The sequence below is a fragment of the Microcaecilia unicolor genome, chromosome 6, assembly GCF_901765095.1.
Source record: "Microcaecilia unicolor chromosome 6, aMicUni1.1, whole genome shotgun sequence".
In the NCBI taxonomy this organism is placed as follows: domain Eukaryota; kingdom Metazoa; phylum Chordata; class Amphibia; order Gymnophiona; family Siphonopidae; genus Microcaecilia; species Microcaecilia unicolor.
This window is the reverse complement of record NC_044036.1, coordinates 211,724,326-211,750,887: the sequence shown is the minus strand read 5'-3', so window position 1 is coordinate 211,750,887 and position 26,562 is coordinate 211,724,326. Positions and strand designations below refer to the sequence as shown.

At 49.2% G+C, this 26,562-nt stretch overlaps 1 protein-coding gene across 1 annotated transcript in view; it reads left to right on the top strand.

Annotated features, from left to right (window-relative positions):
• Positions 1-21,688, top strand: part of POLE3 (DNA polymerase epsilon 3, accessory subunit) — a 199,194-nt gene extending 177,506 nt beyond the window's left edge. The window contains exon 6 of the mRNA XM_030206000.1: positions 21,620-21,688. The gene's annotated coding sequence lies outside the window, so the exon portion shown is untranslated. The remainder of the gene's footprint in view (positions 1-21,619) is intronic.
• Positions 21,689-26,562: the final 4,874 nt, after the last annotated feature.

Sequence of the window (26,562 nt, the reverse complement as noted above, 5' to 3'; positions counted from 1 at the left end):
ATAAAACCTTCACTCAGGTTTCAGACCAAAAACGCACCAAAAGCTCCACACTACAGCAGTAGATTTGAGAGACAGAGATCATATTTTTTTGGTGTATGGGTTGAGTGTATTGTAATTTGTATTTAATGTCGATTTGGTGAGTATTTTATCAAACGCTTAAATTTAAGCAGTATAGAAGTTTGAACAATAAATCAAACATATAAATGGCAAGAGGCGTACTCACTTGCAAATGCGCAGTAGAGACCCTCTCTGTCCCGCCCCCGCGTCAATACGTGATGATGGGGGCGTGACAGAGAGGGAACCTGCGCACCTGCGAGTGAGGGAACCGCCGTCGCCACCGCTCTCCCCCCCCCAGGGTTGCCTCTACCGCTCCCCCCACCCACCCGGAGTCACCACCGCCACCCACCCTTCACCCGGCCCGGCTACCTGGCTTCAATATTCAAACCGCCGGAACGCAGCACACAGCTCATCTGAGCTGCCGTTGGCCTTCCTTATCTGCCTGTGTCCCGCCCTCGCCGACATTACGTCACACGAGGGCGGAACACACGCAGAGAAGGAAGGCCGACGGCACGCAGCTCAGATGAGCTGTGTGCTGCATTCTGGCGGTTTGAATAGTGAAGCCAGGTACCCGGCACGGGTGGAGGGGTGGCGGCGACCTATCTGGGGGGGTCTTTTAACCCCCCCCCCCATCCTTTACTAGCCCATTTTTACGGGCTCAACGGCTAGTACCTACATACAAGAAACAATGTTGCTTTAAGGTAAACCTTCTTGTTTTCTGGATAACCTTAAGCTGGAAGGGCAAGATGAGTGTCCTGACCCATTGACTCACAACCAAGGAGATGGCCTGAGATGGAGTGCCCCACTGGAAGGATTAACAGTATTCCCACAGATCTGGACACTCTCAAACAGTGTAAGGCCCAAAAGACATTATTATAGACAACTAGTGAAAAAGGCCCGTTTCTGACAGAAATGAAACGGGTGCTAGCAAGGTTTTCCTCGGAGTGTGTATGTTTGAGAGAGAGTGTGTGAGATTGAATGTGAGAGTGTGTGTGTGTGTGACAGAGAGAGAGTGAGACTGGGTGAGAGTGTGTGTGTGAGAATCAGAGTGTGTGCCAGGGGCCCCTCCCTCCTCTGTCCCAGTTCCAGGGTCCCCCCCCCCTCCATCCCTCCCTCCGAGTTCCAGGGTCCCTTCCAGTTTCAGGGTCCCTCCCACCCTCCCTCAGAGTTTGAGGGTCCCCATCCTCCCAGTTCCATAGTCCCCGTCCCAGTTCAAGGGTCCCTCCCCTCCCTCCCAGTTCCACGGTCCTGTCCCCTACCTTCCTCCGAGGTGCTTGGTGGTGGTGGGGGGGTTGCTATTTGCTGTCTACCTAAGGAGAGACACTGCTTCTGGCGTCCAGCAGCTAAGTTCTGTCCTGACCCACAGGCAGCTGGAGCTCCCCTCATACTCTTTCAGTGACACACATTGACAGGCAACGGCGGGGCTGACGCAGCCACGGCACCCTGGATAAACTTTGTATTGTTGACAAATGATGTGAAAATACAAAGTTTAAAATTGCTGTTTCTACCAGGTAGAATAATTTGTAAAGCTGTTTTAGTGATATTTAATTTAGATTTGATGATATTCATATGTACAGATGGGTAGCTTTCAAATAAATTAAAAAGGTGTGCAGTAAGAAACCAAAAAAACAAAAACCTTTTGTCCTTTACCTGTTAAGGTGCAGTTTATCCAGTAGGAACAGCTTTAGACGTGTTTCAGATGTAAGAAGAGAAAAAAAAAACCGACAATGTGGATCAGCAGCTCCTAGGTGTGCATGGTTTTGAGTGTATGGAAATGACAGCTGTGTTGGGGAGTGATAACAGAGATTAACCAATGGGCTTCCTTGCTTACAGTGTAGTTGACTGGGTCACTTCTGCGTAAGTCTAGTAGCGCTATAGAAATGTTTAATAGTAGTAGTAGTCACTTCCACTCATGTGTAGTAATCGTCCTGCTGCATAGCCAGAGTCGCAGAGGAGATGGGGTGCGGCAGAACAGTGAGCGAGCGGCTGCGGGAGGGTGGGTGAGGGGGACTGTGGGCGGGGGGATGGGGTGCAGCGGCGATTGTTTGGTTTTGAGTGTATGGGAATGACGGCTGCGTTGGGGAGTGGAAACAGAGATTAACCAATGTGCTTCCTTGATTTGTTGAGTGTCTGTGCTCCACCCTAACGTCATGACGTTTGACGTGAGGGCAGGGCAGACACTCATGGGATCTACACAACTACAAATTTAGAACGTTGAAATGTTGGAGGCTTCATTAGAACGTTGGAGTTGTAAATTATGTCTGGATGGGGTGTGGCTAAGGGCAGGTCAATGAGTGAGAGTGAGTGGTGCTGACAGCCTAGCTTACCAACAGTACAGGGCTTCAGTGTTTTCCTGCCACAGAGTGAGCTTCAGAACTTGGAGGTGAGAATTATTTATATAGATGTAGTCCCTCAGAGTATACATTGTTATCATAGCATACCCATTGTTACAGTATAACATTAAGAATGTAGGATAGTATCTACAGATTACCTTAAAAGGTTCATTCCAAGTACTGCCAGTGGAGAGAAGCAGAGCAACCCACACCACACAACCTGATAAGTGTTACACATGTAGCAGCTGGAGACCACGCAAGACAGCATTATGATAAGCTTCACCCAAGGACTATTAGGCACACAACCAGATTCTCAGCAGTCCTTGGACAGTGTTTACAAAATCTGATCCAGGAATACCCCTTGCCAGTCAGATACTATTAAAATACATGAAAGAGAAGATGGCTGCCGTACTGGATGTGTGAACGAGAGCCCCGGAGATTTCTCGCTTTGGGTTCGTGCCACGGAGCGCTCCCCAGGAGAAATGGGGAAGAGGAAAGGAAAAACAGTAGCTCCTACCTCCTCGAGCGCTGTTTCTGGTCCCGCCTTGGTACAACCCACGCTTGGAAACTTTGGATTCCGTCCACCGGGACTGACAGATCCTGCTTCTAGAACCTCCGAACCGACAACAATGGAGCACAGTACAGAGGGCGCTACTTTAAGCCCTCTTGCAGGATTAACTCCGCCACAGCCTGGAAGGAGTAGCGGACCGGAGAAAGCGCTGTTCGAGCAGGCGTCCGAGGAGGGCGACCTATCGGCGGTAGGAGGTCCAGTGTCTGCATCTACCCCAGGTACGAATATATCGGAAAGGGGGCATTTGCCCTCAGCCTTAACCCACGAAGCGTTGGTTTCTGGGTTGGGAGGTGGTGTGGAAAAACCAGCAATAATCACTATGGATGTGATTTGGGAGGCAATACAAAGGGTGAATGTATCCCTGCAGCGTATGTTTAATTCTACTCAAACTGAAATAAGACAATTAAAGGAAAAATCTGATCAGTTTACCACTAGACTGGAATCTTATCAAGAGAAACAGCAAACTTTTGACTTTGAACTGCAATCTATGAAAACAACAGTGGTGGCTGTTATAAAAGAAAATAAAATCCAGGCAAGGAAATTGGAGTATATAGAAAATCAGAGCAGGAGAAATAACCTTAGAGTGCTTAATTTTCCAATTTCCGCATTTACCACACCAGTTGAACTATTGAAAAAGTATTTCTTGGAAGTTCTGGACATTCCTGTTGAAAGCCACCCTTTGGTGACTAAAATGCAATATATAAAAAAATCTCCAATTGCTACAATTGAACCAGAAATTCCTCAAGATAATCTGACTGATTTTCTAGAGCGGTCTGAAATCCCAGACCGAGCTACTTTGCTTGTGACGTTTGCCCTGGACTCTGATAAAAGTTTAATTTTGCGTTCCTATTTCAGGAAAATGAATATTAATTTTATGGGTGGGAAAATTCGCATTTTTCCAGATTTTGCTAAAGAGACTCAGGCCAGGAGAAGGGAGATATTGGCACTTAAACCGAGAATCCTTTCCCTGGGTGGAACTTTTTTCCTTAGATATCTGTGTAGATGTACAATTTCCTTAAATGAAGTTAATTATCTTTTTTTCTGCCCTGTTAAATTAAGAGATTTTATTATATCTAAAGAAGGTATACGTGATACCCCTGTGATGTCCTCTCTTACTTAATTGTACTGTCTAGGCTGCAGGATCTTGATGTCCTTCCAGTTTATTTGTGATTATAAGTTTAAAGTTAGATTTCTTTAATCTTGGACCCCTTCGTTGTGGACAAATAAATTAGGATTTTTTTTTTCCTTCTTGTATAATTATCTCCAATTATATTTCAAATCTTTATATTTCAATGTATTATTATTGTTATGTAAATGTTGAAAAACTATAAATAAATAACATAGTAAATAAAATACATGAAAGAAATTGCCATTTAATGGAGACAGTGTATACAAATCAGGTTTATGCATATATCTGGGAAAACAGACTGGCAAGGGGTACTCCAGGATTGGACTTGGGAAACACTGTCCCAGGAAACAGTTCTATCAAGATTGACACAGAGGTCTCAATAGCCAACTAGGACAATGAGGCCTGCCACACCCATTTTTGGACCACAAACGTTCACCTCTATATACCTGGCATTTACATGCCAGTTATCCTACAGCATTGATTCCTTGCTCTGTGGCCACCTGTACATATATTGTTGCATGGTTTGTGAGAGTAAAAACCACACCTGCACATGCATTTTGTAAGCACACCAAATTACCACTTGTACATATAATTTAATCAGCATGCGGGATGAGGCAGATGTACAAATACACTGCCTACGGCACATCAGTCTTTCCAAGTCCACTACCTGAGCACCCCTTCTAACATTCAGCTGCATGGTACACCTCACATCATTAACAGTTATAATAACTCAGCCTGCCAATACTACTCGTGCACAGTTGAGAGACCTCACTTTAAGCATTTTCTGATTAGCACACCACTCTGCATATGTCACACTCACCTCTGTGGAGCAGTTCTTTCACCATGCCTAACAACCTTGGTGTGTGAAGGGCCAATACCATCTTGGTCTAAACAGCACCATTAACCACTGTAACATATGACAGGATAGAATAGAATTCAGGATCACCACACTCAATATATATAGATGTACCGGCGCCTTTTTTTCCCAGGGCTGGCTCACCTGCCCGCCCTCATCTTCCTGACAGCCCTGCTTTCTGCTCCTGCCGCCCCATGTTTAAATCTTTTTACCTGAAGTCGAAGCGCCGGCAGCATAGGCAGTGAAAGTAGCAGGCTCGCCTCCTGGCTTCCTCTGATGTCGTTTCCTGTTTCCGCAGAGGTGAGCCTGCTGCTTTCACTACCTCTTCCACCAGCGCTGCGACTTCAGGTAAAAAAAAATAAAATTTAAACACAGGAACAGAAAGCAGGGCTATCGTGAAGATCAGGGTGGGCAGGTGAGGCTGGGATTGGAACTGGAACTCAATGGGGGCTGAAAAGGAGGGCAGGTGAAGGTTGGGGCGATTCACTGGACATGGATGGGAGGGGAGGATAGGGGGCAAAGGAGAATCACTGGACATGGAGTGGAGGGCAGAGGAGAATTGCTGAACATGGGAGGGGAGGATAGAGGCAAAGGAGAATCGCTGGACATGAAGGGGAGGGCAGGGGAGAGAGGAGAGTTGCTGGACATTGATGGGGAGGGCAGGAGAAATGCTGGACATGGATGGAGGGGAGGGAAGACAGGAAGGAGATGCACATTGATGGAGGGGAGGGGTGAGAGGAGAAATGCTGGACATGGAAGGAGTGGAGGGCAGGGAAGAGAGGAGAAATGTTGGAGGGAAGGAAAGAGGAGGAGATGCACACGGATGGAGAGGAAGGGGGAGAGTTGAAATGCTGGACATGGAGGGGAGGAAAGAGAGGACGTGAGATGAACATAGATGGAGGGAAGGAGAGGAGAAATGCTGAACATGGAAGGGGAGAGGAAAAATGTTGGACATGGATGGAGGAGAGGAAAATAAGAGGAAGAAGATTCATAAGGATGGAGAGGAGGGAAGAAAGGAAGGAAATGCATACTGACAAGATGAGGGAAAGGGAAAAGAGGAGAAAAACTGCACACGGATGGAGAAAATAGGCAACAGCTGGATCCACTCTATACCTCCTCCAGTCAAGTCTGCGGAGGACCCAGCTTTTACCTATGGATGTAGGGCAAGAAATGAAGAAGAAAAGAGGAAAGTAAAGAAATAAATGGAAAGGAACCCCTGAAAATGGAGTTAAGAGAACAGATAGCAGCAGAATCGGAGACTGGGACCAACATGATAAGAAAAACAAAGTCAACAGACAACAAAAGTAGAAAAAAAATCATTTTATTTTAATGTTAGTGTTTGGAATATGTCCAATTTGAGAATTTACATCTGCTGTCTTATTTTGCACTGGGTATACTGGAGTTGTAACAGTTCACAGAAATTATTTATAATGAAAATAAATCACGTTATTTTTTTTCTCCTGTACTGGTATAGTATTTTCAATGATACTGTTTATATGCGCCATGACTGGTATAAGGGGTGTGGCTACTATGGGTGTAGTTACCATATGGGCAGAGCCATAGATGGTGACCCCACCTATGAGTACCAGTACCTTTTTTCCTACAAAAAAAGCACTGGTAGTAGCACAACATGATTGAGGGTCACGCAACATAATGACAGAATATATGTGATGCACACACACACACCTTTGCACTTGAGGCAACACAACATCCACATGGCACATTCAGGCAAAGAAAACAATTAGCACTGTGGCTCCTCCAATGGTGTGTGGGTGCACTAGAATGACATCATGTAATGCTAGTCAATAATGTGTAGATAACAGCAGGATGCCCGTCCCTTGTGTCAAATACAAAATGTAACACGTGATTTGGCTATCACCACAAGGAGGGAAGGTGGGAATCAAACCCACATCATTTTGCCTCGAACACCGCACTAACCATGAGTCTAGCAGGCCACCTTAACCTCCCTTCTCTTCACATCATGTGGTGACTGTTCCATAGCACAGGACTGAAGTCACCATAACTCATGACTTTCTGGGTATCCATGTCAAGTGTTCCATGGGAATACTGTATGTTGGCTAATGTGTGAGTGCAGTCACAATTCCTGGAGGTGTGTGGGGCCAGCAGATATATCTACACCTTCTATTTTACTGGCATTTGCCAACAATCTGGGTCCATATAGGCAGTGTCTGAATTGAACTCCATTTTAGGATCACAACACACTACCTGTGTCAGACATCTTGCTTTGCACACTGCAGTCTGTAAGCCACAAACAGAACATGAAGTTGTTCTGCCTACAGAAATGATCTTCTCTAGCCCCACCATGGTACCAACTGTTTGAAACTTTCAAGACAATTACACCATTATTTCACATGTAGATAATGTGTCAGTGAGGGCCTGGTAAGGTATGTGAATCAATCAAACTGCTATGGCTTGTGTTAGCTTAGGGGTTAAAGACATCAGCTTTATCATCTCAACTTTGTGGTTTTAATTCCCAGAGTGACCTTTGCTGAAATTTAAAAAAGTTGACCGTGGACATTTTGGAAAACCGCCCCTTTAGAGCATCAATCTTTTCCTGAGCTCCTTACAGTTTTCCTGAAGCTGCATTTTCATCTCCATAATGTTCACCAAGCAGCTGCTACTTTGGAATTCTAGCCTCAGGACATCATCTTGGAATATGCGTGTAACAAAGGCAATAGCACTAATTTATGTCTTCACATGTGTGCACAGTGGCCATTGTGTACTGATACTCATCCTGACTCACTTGCTCTAAGTGCCACACCACCTTTTAAATTCATTCTTCCATCCTTATACCCCTCAGTCAAACAGCTACTTCTGATAAATTTGGGCAGGTCTAGGGAAGACAGCAACTGTGTAAGTTGACAACTGCAGGTGGTTAGGAAACATTGTGACACACCCTCACCTATGTCCACATGCATGGGATGCAACCTTGCCATTTACACAGCATGCATATCCCCCACCCCCATCTTTCTCTCTTAAAATGTGATCCACATAGTTCTCTCTTTCTACATGATTATGCTTTGTTTCATCTCTCCAAACAGCTGCATTTCACCATCATGGGGCGATACAGTGTCAATGCACATAGACATTATCCAAGTGTCTTTGTGAATGGCCAGAATCTACAATCATAGTACTGATAGTGCTTTACATGTAACATAGCAGGGCAGTAGTGATATGTCACTTGCACCCCCACCATCTCCATGTGTGAATCATGCTGGAAACCTTGGGAGGAATAGGCATGGCACATCCACAGGGAGGTGAGAGTGAGAGGATGATGTTTGACCTGGAGAAGGCATTAAGAAAGAGCTTGTGCTTCTAGGTGAGAAGGGGGAAGACAGAGGTTTGCCTCTAGGGAACCCCCAAGTATTAGGAAGTGATGATGTGTGTGAGTAAGGGGAAGGAAGAGGCTTCAGGTCAGGAAGTAGAATAGGAAACTGGTAGGTTTGGAGGGGCTGGGGAATGGAGGGAGAGAACTGGGAGTGTGGAGGATGGCATGATGCTCCTTGCATAGGGACTCAGTGCCTTGCACTCTTACCAGTGATCACAGCAGACAGTGAGGATAACCATCCATATCTCACATAGCTCAAGCAGACGGTGAGGATAATCATCCATATCTCACGTAGCGCAATTGTCACTATAATGCTAGCTGGAGGGTTGACGTGGTCTCCACAATGTAGTGGACACATCACCAGTGCTGATGCTGTGGTTCCACGATACACATGCTGCAGTCAGCAGCCAAGGTTGCCTAGAGTTCTATCAGCCTCTGTCTATTATCCCCCCCCCCCCCCCCTCAGGGAGGGGGTGTAAGTGTATGGGAAGTTGTGCCTTTATTTTATTGCCATATCTTAGATATTGTGTAGACTCCAATGGCAGACATTTGTGTTCATATGAGACAGTGATGGTTTGCTGCATATGGATAGGGGTGCACCACCTTCACTATAAATCAGCCACATTCATTGAGCAAGGCTCTGCATTGAAACATTGGAAACATGGTCAATTGTTTAGTAAGCCACAGAGGGCATTGTAGATAGGCCCTGCCATTTGACCTTCAGCCTATCACACTGACAGGGGAAGATTGTTGGTTAGTTAGATACATTCTTTTAGCAATGTATCAATCAAGTTCCAAGCACATGGGAGGAGGGATCCACATTTCACATTAATTGCTGAGTGATGCTGAAAAGTTCTTACAGAGCTTCCAACTTACCCATTCCAGGAGGGAGACTTTTTTGGCCAGTCCTGGATTTCTGCCACTGTGGTGCACAATGGGACCTGCAGCACTGTTTTTCATGGAGACAATCATGAGCTACAAATCCCAGACTACTTTGGAATATAAGTTTAAAACCAGGACTGGCTAAAGTCTCCTTCATGGAATGGGTAACTTAGCAGCTCTGTTTTTAATATCTGCAAAGAACAGGCTGTGCTGTAATCTTTGCCATATGAGGGAGTCCATTTAGGATGAGGTGGATGCAGCAAAGCGAATGCTACATACCTGTAGAAGGTATTCTCCGAGGACAGCAGGCTGATTGTTCTCACTGATGGGCGACGTCCACGGCAGCCCCTCCAATCGGAACACTTTCTAGCAAAGTCCTTTGCTAGTCCTCGCGCGCCGATGCGCATGCGCGGCCGTCTTCCCGCCCGAACCGGCTCGTGTTCGTCAGTCCCATAAGTAGCAAAGCAAGGGAAGACACAACTCCAAAGGGGAGGCGGGCGGGTTTGTGAGAACAATCAGCCTGCTGTCCTCGGAGAATACCTTCTACAGGTATGTAGCATTCGCTTTCTCCGAGGACAAGCAGGCTGCTTGTTCTCACTGATGGGGTATCCCTAGCCCCCAGGCTCACTCAAAACAACAACCATGGTCAATTGGGCCTCGCAACGGCGAGGACATAACTGAGATTGACCTAAAAAATTTACCAACTAACTGAGAGTGCAGCCTGGAACAGAACAAACATGGGCCTAGGGGGGTGGAGTTGGATTCTAAACCCCGAACAGATTCTGAAGCACTGACTGCCCGAACCGACTGTCGCGTCGGGTATCCTGCTGCAGGCAGTAATGAGATGTGAATGTGTGGACAGATGACCACGTCGCAGCTTTGCAAATCTCTTCAATAGTGGCGGACTTCAAGTGGGCTACTGACGCTGCCATGGCTCTAACATTATGAGCCGTGACATGACCCTCAAGAGCCAGCCCAGCCTGGGCATAAGTGAAGGAAATGCAATCTGCTAGCCAATTGGATATGGTGCGTTTTCCCACAGCCACTCCCCTCCTGTTGGGATCAAAAGAAACAAACAATTGGGCGGACTGTCTGTTGGGCTGTGTCCGCTCCAGATAGAAGGCCAATGCTCTCTTGCAGTCCAATGTGTGCAGCTGACGTTCAGCAGGGCAGGAATGAGGACGGGGAAAGAATGTTGGCAAGACAATTGACTGGTTCAGATGGAACTCCGCACTCACCCTTTGGCAAGAACTTAGGGTGAGTGCGGAGGACTACTCTGTTATGATGAAATTTGGTGTAGGGGGCCTGGGCTACCAGGGCCTGAAGCTCACTGACTCTACGAGCTGAAGTAACTGCCACCAAGAAAATGACCTTCCATGTCAAGTACTTCAGATGGCAGGAATCCAGTGGCTCAAAAGGAGGTTTCATCAGCTGGGTGAGAACGACATTGAGATCCCATGACACTGTAGGAGGCTTGATAGGGGGCTTTGACAAAAGCAAACCTCTCATGAAGCGAACAACTAAAGGCTGTCCTGAGATCGGCTTACCTTCCACACGGTAATGGTATGCACTGATTGCACTAAGGTGAACCCTTACAGAGTTGGTCTTGAGACCGGACTCAGACAAGTGCAGAAGGTATTCAAGCAGGGTCTGTGTAGGACAAGAGCGAGGATCTAGGGCCTTGCTGTCACACCACACGGCAAACCTCCTCCATAGAAAGAAGTAACTCCTCTTAGTGGAATCTTTCCTGGAAGCAAGCAAGATGCGGGAGACACCCTCTGACAGACCCAAAGAGGCAAAGTCTACCGCTCTCAACATCCAGGCCGTGAGAGCCAGGGACCGGAGGTTGGGATGCAGAAGCGCCCCTTCGTCCTGCGTGATGAGGGTCGGAAAACACTCCAATCTCCACGGTTCTTCGGAGGACAACTCCAGAAGAAGAGGGAACCAGATCTGACGCGGCCAAAAAGGAGCAATCAGAATCATAGTGCCTCGGTCTTGCTTGAGTTTCAACAAAGTCTTCCCCACCAGAGGTATGGGAGGATAAGCATACAGCAGACCCTCCCCCCAGTCCAGGAGGAAGGCATCCGATGCCAGTCTGCCGTGGGCCTGAAGCCTGGAACAGAACTGAGGGACTTTGTGGTTGCTCGAGATGCGAAGAGATCTACCAAGGGGGTGCCCCACACCTGGAAGATCTGTCGCACTACACGGGAATTGAGCGACCACTCGTGAGGTTGCATAATCCTGCTCAACCTGTCGGCCAGACTGTTGTTTACGCCTGCCAGATATGTGGCTTGGAGCACCATGCCGTGACGGCGAGCCCAGAGCCACATGCTGACGGCTTCCTGACACAGGGGGCGAGATCCGGTGCCCCCCTGCTTGTTGACGTAATACATGGCAACCTGGTTGTCTGTCTGAATTTGGATAATTTGATGGGACAGCCGATCTCTGAAAGCCTTCAGAGCGTTCCAGATCGCTCGTAACTCCAGAAGATTGATCTGCAGATCGCGTTCCTGGAGGGACCAGCTTCCTTGGGTGTGAAGCCCATCTACATGAGCTCCCCATCCCAGGAGAGACGCATCCGTGGTCAAGCACTTTTTGTGGCTGAGGAATTTGGAAAGGACGTCCCAGAGTCAAATTGGACCAAATTGTCCACCAATACGGGATTCGAGAAAACTTGTGGACAGGTGGATCACGTCTTCTAGATCCCCAGCAGCCTGAAACCACTGGGAAGCTAGGGTCCATTGAGCAGATCTCATGTGAAGGCGGGCCATGGGAGTCACATGAACTGTGGAGGCCATGTGGCCCAGCAATCTCAACATCTGCCGAGCTGTGATCTGCTGGGACCGCTCTCACCCGCGAGACGAGGGACAACAAGTTGTTGGCTCTCGTCTCTGGGAGATAGGCGCGAGCCGTCCGAGAATCCAGCAGAGCTCCTATGAATTCGAGTTTCTGCACTGGGAGAAGATGGGACTTTGGGTAATTTATCACAAACCCCAGTAGCTCCAGGAGGCGAATAGTCATCTGCATGGACTGCAGGGCTCCTGCCTCGGATGTGTTCTTCACCAGCCAATCGTCGAGATATGGGAACACGTGTACTCCCAGTCTGCGAAGTGCCGCTGCTACTACAGCCAAGCACTTGGTGAACACTCTGGGTGCAGAGGCGAGCCCAAAGGGTAGCACACAGTACTGGAAGTGACGTGTGCCCAGCTGAAATCGCAGATACTGTCTGTGAGCTGGCAGTATCGGGATGTGCGTGTAGGCGTCCTTCAAGTCCAGAGAGCATAGCCAGTCGTTTTCCTGAATCATGGGGAGAAGGGTGCCCAGGGAAAGCATCCTGAACTTTTCTTTGACCAGATATTTGTTCAGGGCCCTTAGGTCTAGGATGGGACGCATACCCCTGTTTTCTTTTCCACAAGGAAGTACCTGGAATAGAATCCCAGCCCTTCTTGCCCGGATGGCACGGGCTCGACCGCATTGGCGCTGAGAAGGGCGGAGAGTTCCTCTGCAAGTACCTGCTTGTGCTGGAAGCTGTAAGACTGTAGCTCCCGGTGGACAATTTGGAGGTTTTGAGGCCAAATTGAGGGTGTATCCTTGCCGGACTATTTGGAGAACCCACCGATCGGAGGTTATGAGAGGCCACCTTTGGTGAAAAGCTTTCAACCTCCCTCCGACTGGCAGGTCGCCGGCACTGACACTTGGATGGCGGCTATGCTTCTGCTGGAGCCAGTCAAAAGCTCTTCCCTTGCTTTTGCTGGGGAGGCCGAGGGGCCTTGCTGAGGCGCACGCTGCTGACGAGAGCGCGCGCGCTGGGGCTTAGCCTGGGCCGCAGGCTGTCGAGGAGGAGGATTGTACCTACGCTTGCCAGAAGAGTAGGGAACAGTCTTCCTTCCCCAAAAAAAAAATCTACCTGTAGAGGTAAAGGCCTGAAGGCTGCCGGCGGGAGAACTTGTCGAATGCGGTGTCCCGCTGGTGGAGCTGCTCTACACCTGCTCGACATTTTCTCCAAAATATTATCCGCACGGCAAGGCGAGTCCGCAATCCGCTGCTGGATTCTATTCTCCAGGTTGGAGGCACGCAGCCCATGAGAGTCTGCACATCACCACACCTTGAGCAGCGGCCCTGGACGCAACTCAAAGGTGTCATACACCCCTCTGGCCAGGAATTTTCTGCACGCCTTCAGCTGCCTGACCACCTCCTGAATGGCTTGGCTTGCTCAGGGGGGAGCGTGTCCACCAAGCCCGCCAACTGCCGCACATTGTTCCGCATGTGTATTGCTCGTGTAGAGCTGGTAGGACTGAATCTTGGCCACGAGCATAGAAGAATGGTAGGCCTTCCTCCCAAAGGAGTCCAAGGTCTAGAGTCCTTGCCCGGGGGCGCCGAAGCATGTTCTCTAGAACTCTTGGCCTTCTTTAGGGCCAAATCCACAACTCCAGAGTCGTGAGGCAACTGAGGTGCGCATCAGCTCTGGGTCCCCATGGATCCGGTACTAGGACTCGATCTTGGGAATGTGTGGATTAGTTAATGGCTTGGTCCAGTTCGCCAGCAATGTCTTTTTGAGGACATGATGCATGGGTACTGTGGACGCTTCCTTAGGTGGAGAAGGATAGTCCAGGAGCTCAAACATTTCAGCCCTGGGCTCGTCCTCCACAACCACCGGGAAGGGGAATGGCCGTAGACATCTCCCGGACAAAGGAAGCGAAAGACAGGCTCTCAGGAGGAGAAAGCTGTCTTTCAGGAGAGGGAGTGGGATCGGAAGGAAGACCCTCAGACTCCTTGTCAGAGAAATATCTGATGTCTTCTTCCTCTTCCAACGAGGCCTCACCATCGGTGTCAGACACAAGTTCACGGACCTGTGTCAGCAACCGTGCCCGGCTCGACTCCGTGGAACCACGGCCACGGTAGGAGCGTCGAGAGGTAGACTCCCTTGCCCGCACCGGCGAAGCTCCCTCCGCCGACGTAGTCGGGGAGCCTTCCTGGGAGGCTACCGCAGTCGTACTCGCAAGCGGCACCGATGTCGGAGGCCTCACCCGGACAATGGGCCGGCCGGCGCCTCGCTCGACGGTACCGGAGGCGCAAGCACCCCCGGTACCGGAGGGGAAGGGCGCAACAGCTCTCCCAGGATCTCTGGAGAACGGCCCGGAGGCTCTCGTGCAGAGCGGCTGTGGAAAAAGACATAGAAGCCGATGCAGGAGTCGATGTCAGAACGTGTTCCGGGCGTGGAGGCTGTTCCGGCTGTCCAAAGGGGGAGCGCATCGACACCTCTTGAACAGAGGGCGAGCGGTCCTCTCGGTGCCGATGCTTACTGGGTGCAGACTCCCTCGGCGGACCCAGAGCTCTCGGTGGCCGACACGGAAGGGGACCGGTGACGATGCTTCTTCGAGTTTTTGGAACGAAGCACGTCACCGGAGCTTCCCGGCACCGACGAGGAGGACGTAGAATCCAGCCGTCTCTTCCTCGGGGCCGAGGCCGAAGAGGGTCGGTCTCGGGGGGGGCTGTACCGCAGGAGCTCTCAGGGTAGGGGGAGACCCACCCAAAGGCTCACCGCCACCAGCAGGGGAATGGACAGCCCTCACCTGCACTCCAGACGAAGCACCACCGTCTGACGACATCAAACGAGGAGGTCTCGATACCACCGACACCGACGCAGCCCTCCGATGTCGCCCCGATGCAGAGGGCCGATGCCTCGATGCACTCGAAGCAATCGGGGGCGAGGATGAAGGTCCGGGCGCCGACGACGTCGAGGCAGTCGATACTCCCGGTGCCGATGCCGACGAAGAGCCCGAGAACAAATGTTCCACTGGGCTAACCTCGCTACCCTGAGTCCGCTTTTGTAAGAGGGAACACAGACTACAGGCCTGAGGGCGGTGCCCAGCCCCCAGACACTGAAGACACGACGCGTGCCTGTCAGTAAGTGAGATTACCCGGGCGCACTGGGGTCACACTTCTTGAAAGCCGCTAGAAGACTTCGATGTCATGGGCGGAAAAAATCGCGCCAGCGAGATCAAAACTCGAAATGGCGAAAATGGCACCACAAAAAATAGGGGGAAGAAAAACTTCGACCGAGGCCTAAATAGGGCCTACCCTGACGACGAAAGAAACTTACCGGGGGGCAAAAAACTCGAAGTACGGGAAGGAGAAAACCAAAAGGCCTCCTCCCGACACCTTTTTCTTCTTCTTTTTTTAGAACAGTCGAAGAACGACGGGGCGAGGTCAACTTTGATGGCGCGAACGGCGAACACGACCGTAACGAGTGCGGACAAAAGACGACTGGCCGGCACGAGCCGGTTCGGGCGGGGAAGACGGCCGCGCATTGCGCGGTGCGCATCGGCGCGCGAGGACTAAGCAAAGGACTTTGCTAGAAAGTGTTCCGATTGTGAGGGGTTGCCGTGGACGTCACCCATCAGTGAGAACAAGCAGCCTGCTTGTCCTCGGAGAATGTTGTACTTTCATGCCACCACTAGAAGAAAGGACAAGATTGGAATGGGTTTTTCTATACATATGGAGGTGAATGGGGTTTTGGTCCCTTAGGGCTAGCGCACATCAAAGACTAACTGTTGAGAGGCCTCAGAACCCTTTCCCTATCTTAGCAGCACCACATTGTGTGCCTGCACTAGAAAAATAGCAGCACCAGACCCAGGTCTTACATCAAAGCCATCTGCCATGTAAAACAGGGAAGGCAAGAAAAAAAAACGGACCACAAAAATGTGGCTTTGAAAGGCTATTTCACACATCATTGCCTTTCAGCTAAAAGGAAAGGTCATAATAGATATCTGCAAAGGACTATAAGAAAGGGAAAGGAGACATGATGTGATATAGCACCTTTCTGTATTTACAATCAAAGTTCTTTTCCTTTCAGATACAGTATGTCGTTTGTACCTGGGGGCCATAGAGGGTAGGGTGACTTGGCCAGAGTCACAACGAGTTGCACTGGGAACTGAACTCTGGTGTCTAGGACCAAACCACCAAGCTACTCCTCTTCTGCACTTAGAATGTAGTGATCATACAGGGCAAGGGTACAGTGTTTCTATTTTGTCATGGGGACCACCCAAGACACTTATCAATGAGTTTATGGACACCTACAGTGAATATACATGCCCAACCTTTAAGTAATTTAAATATGTATAATGGTACGTAGATTCCTACAATGGAACCAAGAAAACTTAACTGCCCAAGTAAGGCACTGGCATCAGCCTAACCCCCCCTGGTGTCAGGATAATGTTACTCTCTAGGAATTGGAGTAATGCTGTACCCTATAAGATCTGCCAGTTCAATCCTTTCCTAACTGAATGTACTGCTTTTGAAGACACCCTTAAAGAACAAGAATTTTAGGTTAAAGGCTCCAGTCTTACGATGGACTCACCCCAGTTGCTGTGGATGGACCTGCAAGTACTTACACCACACTAACATTAACTGAAGAGTCAGCTCCTGAAATATCATACCAGTGGCGTAGGCCTGGGTGGGCTGTGGCCCACCCACTTAGGGCTCAGGCCCATCCAACAGTAGCACATGGTAATGAAAATGCTGCTCTCCACAATACTGGCACCTTCGCATGCTCAGTTTTCAGCGCATGCCTGCTGCAGACTACTAAGGTGGATACTGGAGAGAAACATTTTCCCACTAGTTGAGATAGTGGACACCCCGGAGGGAGTGGAAAACATGAAAAAAGATATGAAGAAGCTAGAAGAATGGTCTAACATTTGGCAATTAAAATTCAATGCGAAGAAATGCAAAGTGATGCACTTAGGGAGTAGAAATCCAAGGGAGACGTATGTGTTAGGCGGGGAGAGTCTGATAGGCACGGACGGGGAGAGGGATCTTGGGGTGATAGTATCTGAGGACCTGAAGGCGACGAAACAGTGCGACAAGGCGGTGGCCGTAGCTAGAAGATTGCTAGGCTGTATAGAGAGAGGAGTGACCAGCAAAGAAAGGAGGTTTTAATGCCCCTGTATAAGACGTTGGTGAGGCCCCACCTGGAGTATTGTGTTCAGTTTAGAGGCCGTACCTTGCGAAGGATGTTAAAAAAATGGAAGCGGTGCAAAGACCGTATGAAGAGAGACTTGCTGACCTGAACATGTATACCCTGGAGGAAAGGAGGAACAGGGGTGATATGATACAGACATTCAAATATTTGAAAGGTATTAATCCGCAAACGAATCTTTTCCGGAGATGGGAAGGCGGTAGAATGAGAGGACATGAATGAGATTGAAGGGGGGAAGACTCAGGAAAGATGTCAGGAAGTATTTTTCACAGAGAGGGTGGTGGACGCTTGGAATGTACTCCCGCGGGAGGTGGTGGAGATGAAAACAGTAACGGAATTCAAACATGCGTGGGATAGGCATAAAGGAATCCTGTGCAGGAAGGAATGGATCCCTCAGAAGCTTAGCTGAAATTGGGTGGCGGAGCAGGTGGGGGGAAGAGGGGTTGGTGGTTGGGAGGCTAGGATAGGGGAGGGCAGACTTATACGGTCTGTACCAGAGCCGGTGATGGGAGGCGGGGACTGGTGGTTGGGAGGCGGGAAATACTGCTGGGCAGACTTATACGGTCTGTGCCCTGAAAAAGACAGGTACAAATTCAAGGTAAGGTACAAATTCAAGGTAAGGTATACACATACGAGTTTATCTTGGGCAGACTGGATGGACCATGCAGGTCTTTTTCTGCCGTCATCTACTATGTTACTATGAGAATCTCATAGTAAGTGACAGCAAATAGACCTGAACGGTCCATCCACTCTGCCCAATAGTCACACTCATGATCAATTCATCACTAAATCAACGAGTGTGATATTATATATTTGATTATGGTCTTTCTTTCGTGTTTTTGGAACAAAGACCACAGAAGTCTATCTAGCCCCATCCTTATGTTCCAACTGCTGGAGTTGCCATCGAAGCCCATTCCAGCCTATTCATGTTCTCATTTGTGGGACACAGACCATAACGTCTGTCCAGCACTGTCCTCATGTTCCAGCCACTGAAGTTGCTGTCTAAGCCCTTTCCAGCCCATCCTACACCAGATGCCATGTATGAGACACAGACCATACAAGTCTGCCAGGTATCAGCTCTAGTTCATCACAGCCAGAGTCGCCATCTAAGCGTCACTTGACACATCCACACACATGCAGCCATTTAAGGTTAGGTTTTTTATAACTTCCATTTTCTAATTAGAGATCCTCTGTGTTCATCCCATGCCTTTTGAATTCCGTCATCATTTGTGACTCTACCACCTCCTTAATGGAAGACTTTCCACATTTATGCTGTTAAAGCAGGAGGAAGAGGAGGAGGAGGAGGAGACAGCACTCAAAGAAATTGGTATTCGGTAGATGAGAGGCTGGTGCAGGTGGAGCATACAATTCCACGGGAAGCCCACAGAACTGGTTCCATCCCCGCGGGAACCCCGCAGGAACTGACTCCGTCCCCGCGGGAACCCCGCAGAACAGCTTCCATCCCCACGGGAACCCCGCAGGAACTGCCTCCGTCCCCGCGGGAATCCCGCGGGATTCCCGCGGGGACGGAAGCCGTGCAGCTCTCTATATGAGATATTTTTTTGATGTGGGGGTGGGGGAAAGAACATTTGGTGCCCACCCACTTCTTGCCTAGGCCCACCCAAAATCTGCTGTCTGGCTACGCCCCTGTATCATACACTAGTAGGCAGCTTCTGTAATCATTAACTTACCCCACCAGACTAGACTTGTTTCACTGGTGTTCTCAGATAAATCACTCCAAGGTGCTTTAAAGCACACACTGAAGATTTCTCAAATGGGGTAAAAAAAAAAAAAAGGGCCTTTGGCCCTGGAAACAAATCACGCATACTACACACAGTTCATTGTAACCTTTATTCAACAGCCCTGCTAGGAACCAAAGTAAAGAGTGGAAGACAGCACCAGCACCTGACAATTCTTAACAGATGCTAATCACTCCAAGTAACAATTCCATCTGGCAATGACTGCACAGGTGGTGGAGGGAGGGGTCAGACCATCTGTACTCCAATTAACAATTCCATTGCCAATTACTTAAGTGCTGCAGGGGGGGGCAGGCAAGGGCCTGTAGTACATCTTTTCTATCTTCATCCATGTGGCAGTAATTCTTCACCAAGCCACTCACTTCATGCCAGATCAATAAATGGACACAGGTGAGACATTTGGTTAAAATACACACCACCAAACCACTTTTCTGCTAAGTACCCTGACATTGGAGTTATGCCTGGCCTCATGGTATTATGTGAGCATTAAGCTGTGTGCCACTCCTGAACTTGAGGTTTTGCCAGTGGGGGATGGTGTAAATGATTAACACTCAGGAAGGAGAGTCTCACACCTAATAAAGATGGTCATCTTTCACTCACATTATGGCAAGTGGGGTATCCTAGTCCACAGAAATACTGTTTGAAATCAGTAGTGACACAGGTTTCCCACAGTCCTGCTTTTCTAGCTCATTATGATAAGAAATGGGATAGCTTCATAGCCTCACTCCCTTAAACTCTGTGGCACCATCTGTTGCTAATTAAAGCACACAAACTATACTGCTTAGCCTGCTAATCCACCTAGGTCAGAAAGTGGTTCACATTTGGGCATCAATGCTAGACTACCATGACACCTCATACCAATGTTACATAGAATAAAAGAGGAGCGTTACTTCAGTACAGCATTCTGAGGGGGAGACAATCAAATGTTGACACATTCTATACACTTTCTTGACATTTAGTGAGACCTACAGTACCTATCCCACATACCAAACTGCATTTACATACCTTACCAGCCTCCAATTGCATAGTTCAACATTTCAACACTGAAGATCCATGCATTACTGCCTTTGTGTTGGTCACATGGTTTAATGCTGCCAAACAGTAAAATGCACAGCAATGTATTTAACTTGTTACTTTCATGATGAGTACTGTTAAGGAAAAAAAAAATCCATTAAGATTTGTGCCCAGCAAACAAACCCCTACAATTTAACACCTCCCTTTCCCATTACTTATTGTACCATCCATGTACTCATCACCACAACTCCCATACTTACACATTACTTTGTACCACAAATCCTAACAGATGGAAAGGTTAGTCACAGAGTATAATCACAACACATTAACATTTCCACACCTATTTTCTATCTTACTACCACACTCATTGCTACCTAGGTCACTGTAAAGATTTTCTTGGCACGTTCTTTGGTCAGGGAAGTGAAAGAGTATTCGAGTAGGTTTAGAAGTACCAAGGCACACCTACCAACATGCACAGTCATTGTCCCAAACAGTAATTAAAGCACTTTACCTCAAACATTCTTCTCACCTGTGTAGGTGCCTCTCAAACACCCACAAGGTCACACCTACCAGCACACCATCTAAGCTGAAAGTGAGGTGAGGGAAGTGAAAAACATAAAAAGGGTTAAAACATGGCACTGATCCTAAGCATGAAAGGCCTATACCCCCCACATTACTCTAACATAGTAACAGAGTAGATGACGGCAGAAAAAGACCTGCACGGTCCATCCAGTCTGCCCAACAAGATAAACTCATATGTGCTACTTTTTGTATACTTTTTGTGTATACCCTACCTTGATTTGTACCTGTCCTCTTCAGGGCACAGACCGTACAAGTCTGCCCAGCACTATCCCCACCTCCCAACCACCAGCCCTGCCTCCCACCACCAGCTCTGGCACAGACCGTATAAGTCTGCCCAGCACTATCCCCACCTCCCAACCACCAGCCCCGCCTCCCACCACTGGCTCTGCCACCCAATCTCAGCTAAGCTCCTGAGGATCCATTCCTTCGGAACAGGATTCCTTTATGTTTATCCCACGCATGTTTGAATTCCGTTACCGTTTTCATTTCCACCACCTATTTCACATACATAGTAGAATGAGCTGAAAACCTTGCCACGCCCTACCTTGGGAACAGCCTTCCTGACTCCCACACCAGGCCCAGAATATGAATAACCTGTGGCCACACCCTTCCCCCAAAGCCCTTCAAGGTGGTCAGGTGTCAAACATGAAATAGCACCTCACAAGTTAGATGGGGGATCTGTTAATGCTTGTCATTCTGATGAATGAACCCAGACTCCAGAATCTTCCCTGCTTGTAGCATATTGAATGTCTGTTCTAGATATCCACTTGGAGCATTAACACAAAGGGACTGCAAGCATAGCACAGGTGACTAGCACAACATTTTCTGACCTTGGCCACCTGGGTTCAATTTCCCTGCTGCTCCTTGTGTACAATGGCAACTTAGATAACTTTGCTCTTGCTCAGTTTCCAATAATCAATGTTTTGTTTTTGAAGACATTGTCAGTGACTCCCAAAAACAGTCAGTCCTTATCTACCTGCTAATCCAGTGATAACAGACCATATGTTACCTTACTTATATATGAGCAGTACCCAGAAATATGTTATGCAAGTAATTACCCAAAACAGTTGTTTTGAGGCCTGAAAGTTGTGTTTTACATTTTCCTCTATAGGACCCAGTGGTGAAACACCTGGAGCAGCAAGGCCCAGCCTAACTGCAGGCCTACCCATACTCAACTCAGCACAGCCTGAAAAGGCCTGCAGCAGCAGGAGGATGAGCATAAGGAGGAAGAGGGAGGAGAAGAGGAGCAGGAGTAGGGGGAGCCTGTAATTCTTCTCCTCTCTACAGAAGAAAGAAGCTCTGAGAGGAGCATGTCTCTAGACTCTGTGTCCCTATGGACACAGGAAGAGGCTGAGGGGGAGGGGCCAGAGGCTCCAGAGTCCCAGGTACTTGGGGATGGGAGACAGGGACCTCAGCCACCAGCTGCAGCTGTGATAGAAATCCTGCAGGCTATGGAGACAAGGCAGAACATACAACAGGAGGGCTTGGAGGCGGAGGGTCACCTTGTTGCCATCAGAAACCAGCTGCAGGGGATCCAGGAGGCCACTTTGACCAGATTTGGAGCTCTGAATGAAGCAGTACAACAGGGAATTGAGGCCATGTTGACAAGGGGAGAGAGGCCTGCGGCAGCAACATCATCACCCCCACACCCTGCACCTCTAGCACCACCACAGCCCTGACAGATCACAAAATTGAATCCTTAAGCGGGCTGCAGCCATTATTTTAACTTATGTTTCTGTCTGTTGTGTTGACTTTATTGTTTTTGGTTTGTTTGTTTTGACGAAGTTAACCTATTTTTGTTATATTTATTTTTCATTACAATAAATATATATTAGAAAGCCCGTTTCGGTAGGCAATGAAACGGGCGCTAGCAAGGTATTCACGATAGTGTGTGTGTGTGTGAGTGAGACAGAGGGATTTGAAGAGTGTGTCTGTGTGTGTCTGATGGAGCATGTTTGTTTGTGTGTCTTTGAGATACAGAGAGTGTGTGTGGTGAAGTGATTTCCATGACCATCTCCTTCCCTTGCACTCCGTATGTCTGTTGCTGGCCCTGCCCCCGATGTCCATGACCCTCTCCTTCCCTTGCTCAGTCCCTATGTCTGTGTTGCTGGCCCCACCCCTGTTTTCCATGACCCTCTCCTTCCCTTGCTCTCCCTATGCTGACAGTTTACCTGCAGTCCCACATCTTTTTCAACCACTGCCGTACACGTGCCTGAAACCTGAAACACGGCTCGGTAGACACCCAGCTGGCAATGTTTTCACGATAGTGTGTGTGTGTGCAAGTGAGACAGAGGGATTTGAAGAGTGTGTCTGTGTGTGTGTGTCTGATGGAGCATGTGTGTTTGTCCTCGAGATACAGAGATTGTGTGTGGTGAATTGATTTCCATGACTTTCTCCTTCCCTTGCACTCCTTATGTCGGTTGCTGGCCCTGCCCCCGATGTCCATGACCCTCTCCTTCCCTTGCTCAGTCCCTGTGTCTGTGTTGCTGGCCCTGCCCCCGTTTTCCATGACCCTCTCCTTCCCTTGCTCTCCTATGCTAAGACAGTTTACCTGCAGTCCCACATTTTGTGCCTGAAACCTGAAACACAGCTCCCTACACAGCCAGCTGGCTTTGGCTGTTGTCTCTGCAGCTGCTCCTTCTCTCCCCTGTGACGTTGCTGCACTCCTCCGGGGTTTTCCTGCAGGGGCAGTGTGCAGGGCAAAGGAGGAGCAGCTGAAGAGACAACAGCCAATGCTAGCTGGCTGTGTACGGAGCTTTTTTTTCTGTTTTTTTTTGTTGTTTTTTTCCTTTTTGTACAGTCCGCTGCTGCTCAACAGGAGAAGCAGCAGCAGCCGTTCAGCATTTGTGGCTGCGGGTGGCGAGGGGTTTGATGTGGTCGAGGGGGGGGGGGGGGGGGGTAGGGGCTTGGTTGTTGCGCCATGGGGAGGGGGTTGGTCGGTGTGCCGGGGGGGGGGGGGGGGGAGGGCCTTCTGTGATGCGCTTTCACGGAGGGGTTTTGCTGTTGGGGGTTGGGAGGCTCTGTGAGGTGATGCGCCGGGGGAGGGGCTTCTGTGATGCGCCTGCACGGAGGGGCTTTGTTGTTGGGGGGGGGGGGGCTGGGGGTTGCTTAGTGAGGTGATTTGTAGGCAGGGAGAGGAGTAGGTACTCCTCCCCCTGCCCTGCCTTCATGTCAAATGTGGTTGGTTGAGTGCCTTTCCTCCGCCCTCTACGTCATGACGTTTGACTTGGGGGTGGAGCTAACACTCATGGGCGAATTCTGGGTTTCACCACCATGCATTTAGAACGTTGGGTCTTGTGGAGGCTTCATGGAACGTTGGAGGTGTGTTTTATATAGAGAGATGAGCACACTGTCTACAGTGCAATGTGTCCTTGTTGTGATACAATTAAAGTAGAATGTTGAGATGACATACCCTGCTTTGTTGCCACTTTAGCTGAGGACTTGAAAAACCTGGCTATGTTGGTGTTCAGTTTCACTACTCCGATGTTTACTATTGTATACACACTATCTGTGTTTTCTAGACCTGGTCCTGGAGGCACCGCCCAGCCTGTCAGGTATTTAGGATAGCCACAATGAATATTCTTGCGAGAGATATGTGTGCAGTGGAGACATTGCATACAAACCTCTTTCAGAAGTAATCATTGTGGATATCCTGAAAATCTGACTGGCTGGGGTGCCTTTAGGACCAGGTTTGGGAACCACTGCACTGTCATTCTGCTGTAGCCCAAGGTGAAACTCATACAGGCCCAATCTGTGCTGCAGCTTTCATGGTGTAAATGGGTTTATAGATGTGACATTGAGAGTGAGACTAGAATGAATTCAGGGTCAAAGGAAATTAGGGAAGCAAATAAAATGGGCACTGTAATAATAAAGTGAATGATACATACCTGTAGCAGGTGTTCTCCGAGGAGAGCAGGCTGATTGTTCTCACGACTGGGTGACGTCCGCAGCAGCCCCCACCAACCGGAAGAAGCTTCGCGGGCGGTCCGCATGCAGGGCACGCCCACCGCGCATGCACGGCCGTCTTCCCGCCCGTGCGCGACCGTTCCCGCCAGTTGAATGACAAGCCAAAACTGATGAAAACGCAACTCCAAAGGGGAGGAGGGAGGGTAGGTGAGAACAATCAGCCTGCTGTCCTCGGAGAACACCTGCTACAGGTATGTATCATTCACTTTCTCCGAGGACAAGCAGGCTGCTTGTTCTCATGACTGGGGTATCCCTAGCTCTCAGGCTCACTCAAAACAAGAACCCAGGTCAATTGAACCTCGCAACGGCGAGGATACAACAGAAAATTGACCTACGAACAACAACTAACTGAGAGTGCAGCCTGACCAGAATAAATGCGGGTCCTGGAGGGTGGAGTTGGATTTACACCCCAAACAGATTCTGCAGCACCGACTGCCCGAACCGACTGTCGCGTCGGGTATCCTGCTGGAGGCAGTAATGTGATGTGAATGTGTGGACAGATGACCACGTCGCAGCCTTGCAAATCTCTTCAATAGTGGCTGACTTCAAGTGGGCCACCGACGCTGCCATGGCTCTGACACTATGAGCCGTGACATGACCCTCAAGAGTCAGCCCAGCCTGGGCATAAGTGAAGGAAATGCAATCTGCTAGCCAATTGGAGAAGGTGCGTTTCCCGACAGCGACCCCTAGCCTGTTAGGGTCGAAAGAAATAAACAATTGGGCGGACTGTCTGTGGGGCTGTGTCCACTCCAAGTAGAAGGCCAACGCTCTCTTGCAGTCCAATGTGTGCAACTGACGTTCAGCAGGGCGGGTATGCGGCCTGGGAAAGAATGTTGGCAAGACAATTGACTGGTTAAGATGGAACTCCGACACCACCTTCGGCAGGAACTTTGGGTGGGTGCGGAGCACTACTCTGTTGTGATGAAATTTGGTATATGAAGCATGAGCTACCAGGGCTTGAAGCTCACTGACCCTACGAGCTGAAGTAACTGCCACCAAGAAAATGACCTTCCAGGTCAAGTACTTCAGATGGCAGGTATTCAGGGGCTCAAAAGGAGGTTTCATCAGCTGGGTGAGGACGACGTTGAGATCCCATGACACTGTAGGAGGCTTGATAGGGGGCTTTGACAAAAGCAAGCCTCTCATGAATCGAACGACTAAAGGCTCTCCAGAGATGGCTTTACCTTCCACACGATAATGGTAAGCACTAATCGCACTAAGGTGATTCCTTACTGAGTTGGTCTTGAGGCCAGACTCTGATAAGTGCAGAAGGTATTCAAGCAGGTTCTGTGCAGGGCAAGAACGAGGTTCTAGGGCCTTGCTCTCACACCAAACGACAAATCTCCTCCACTTGAAAAAGTAACTCTTTTTAGTGGAATCCTTCCTAGAGGCAAGCAAGACACGGGAGACACCCTCAGACAGACCCAACGCAGTGAAGGTCTACGCCCTCAACATCCAGGCCGTGAGAGCCAGGGACTGAAGGTTGGGGTGCAGCAACGCTCCGTCGTTCTGCGAAATGAGAGTCGGAAAAACACTCCAATCTCCACGGTTCTTCGGAGGACAACTCCAGAAGAAGAGGGAACCAGATCTGACGGGGCCAAAAGGGCGCTATCAGAATCATGGTGCCGTGGTCTTGCTTGAGCTTCAGTAAGGTCTTCCCCACCAAAGGTATGGGAGGATAAGCATACAGGAAGCCGGTCCCCCAATGAAGGAGAAAGGCGTCCAACGCTAGCCTACCGTGTGCCTGAAGTCTGGAACAGAACAGAGGCAGCTTGTGGTTGGTCTGAGAGGCGAAAAGGTCCACCGAGGGGGTGCCCCACTCTCGGAAGATCTTGCGTACCACTCTGGAATGAAGCGACCACTCGTGCGGTTGCATGACTCTGCTCAGCCTGTCGGCCAGACTGTTGTTTACACCTGCCAGGTATGTGGCTTGGAGGAGCATGCCGAACTGGCAAGCCAAACGCCACATCCCGACGGCTTCCTGACACAAGGGGCGAGATCCGGTGCCCCCCTGCTTGTTGGTGTAATACATTGCAACCTGATTGTCTGTCCGAATTTGGATAATTTGGCAGGACAGCCGATCTCTGA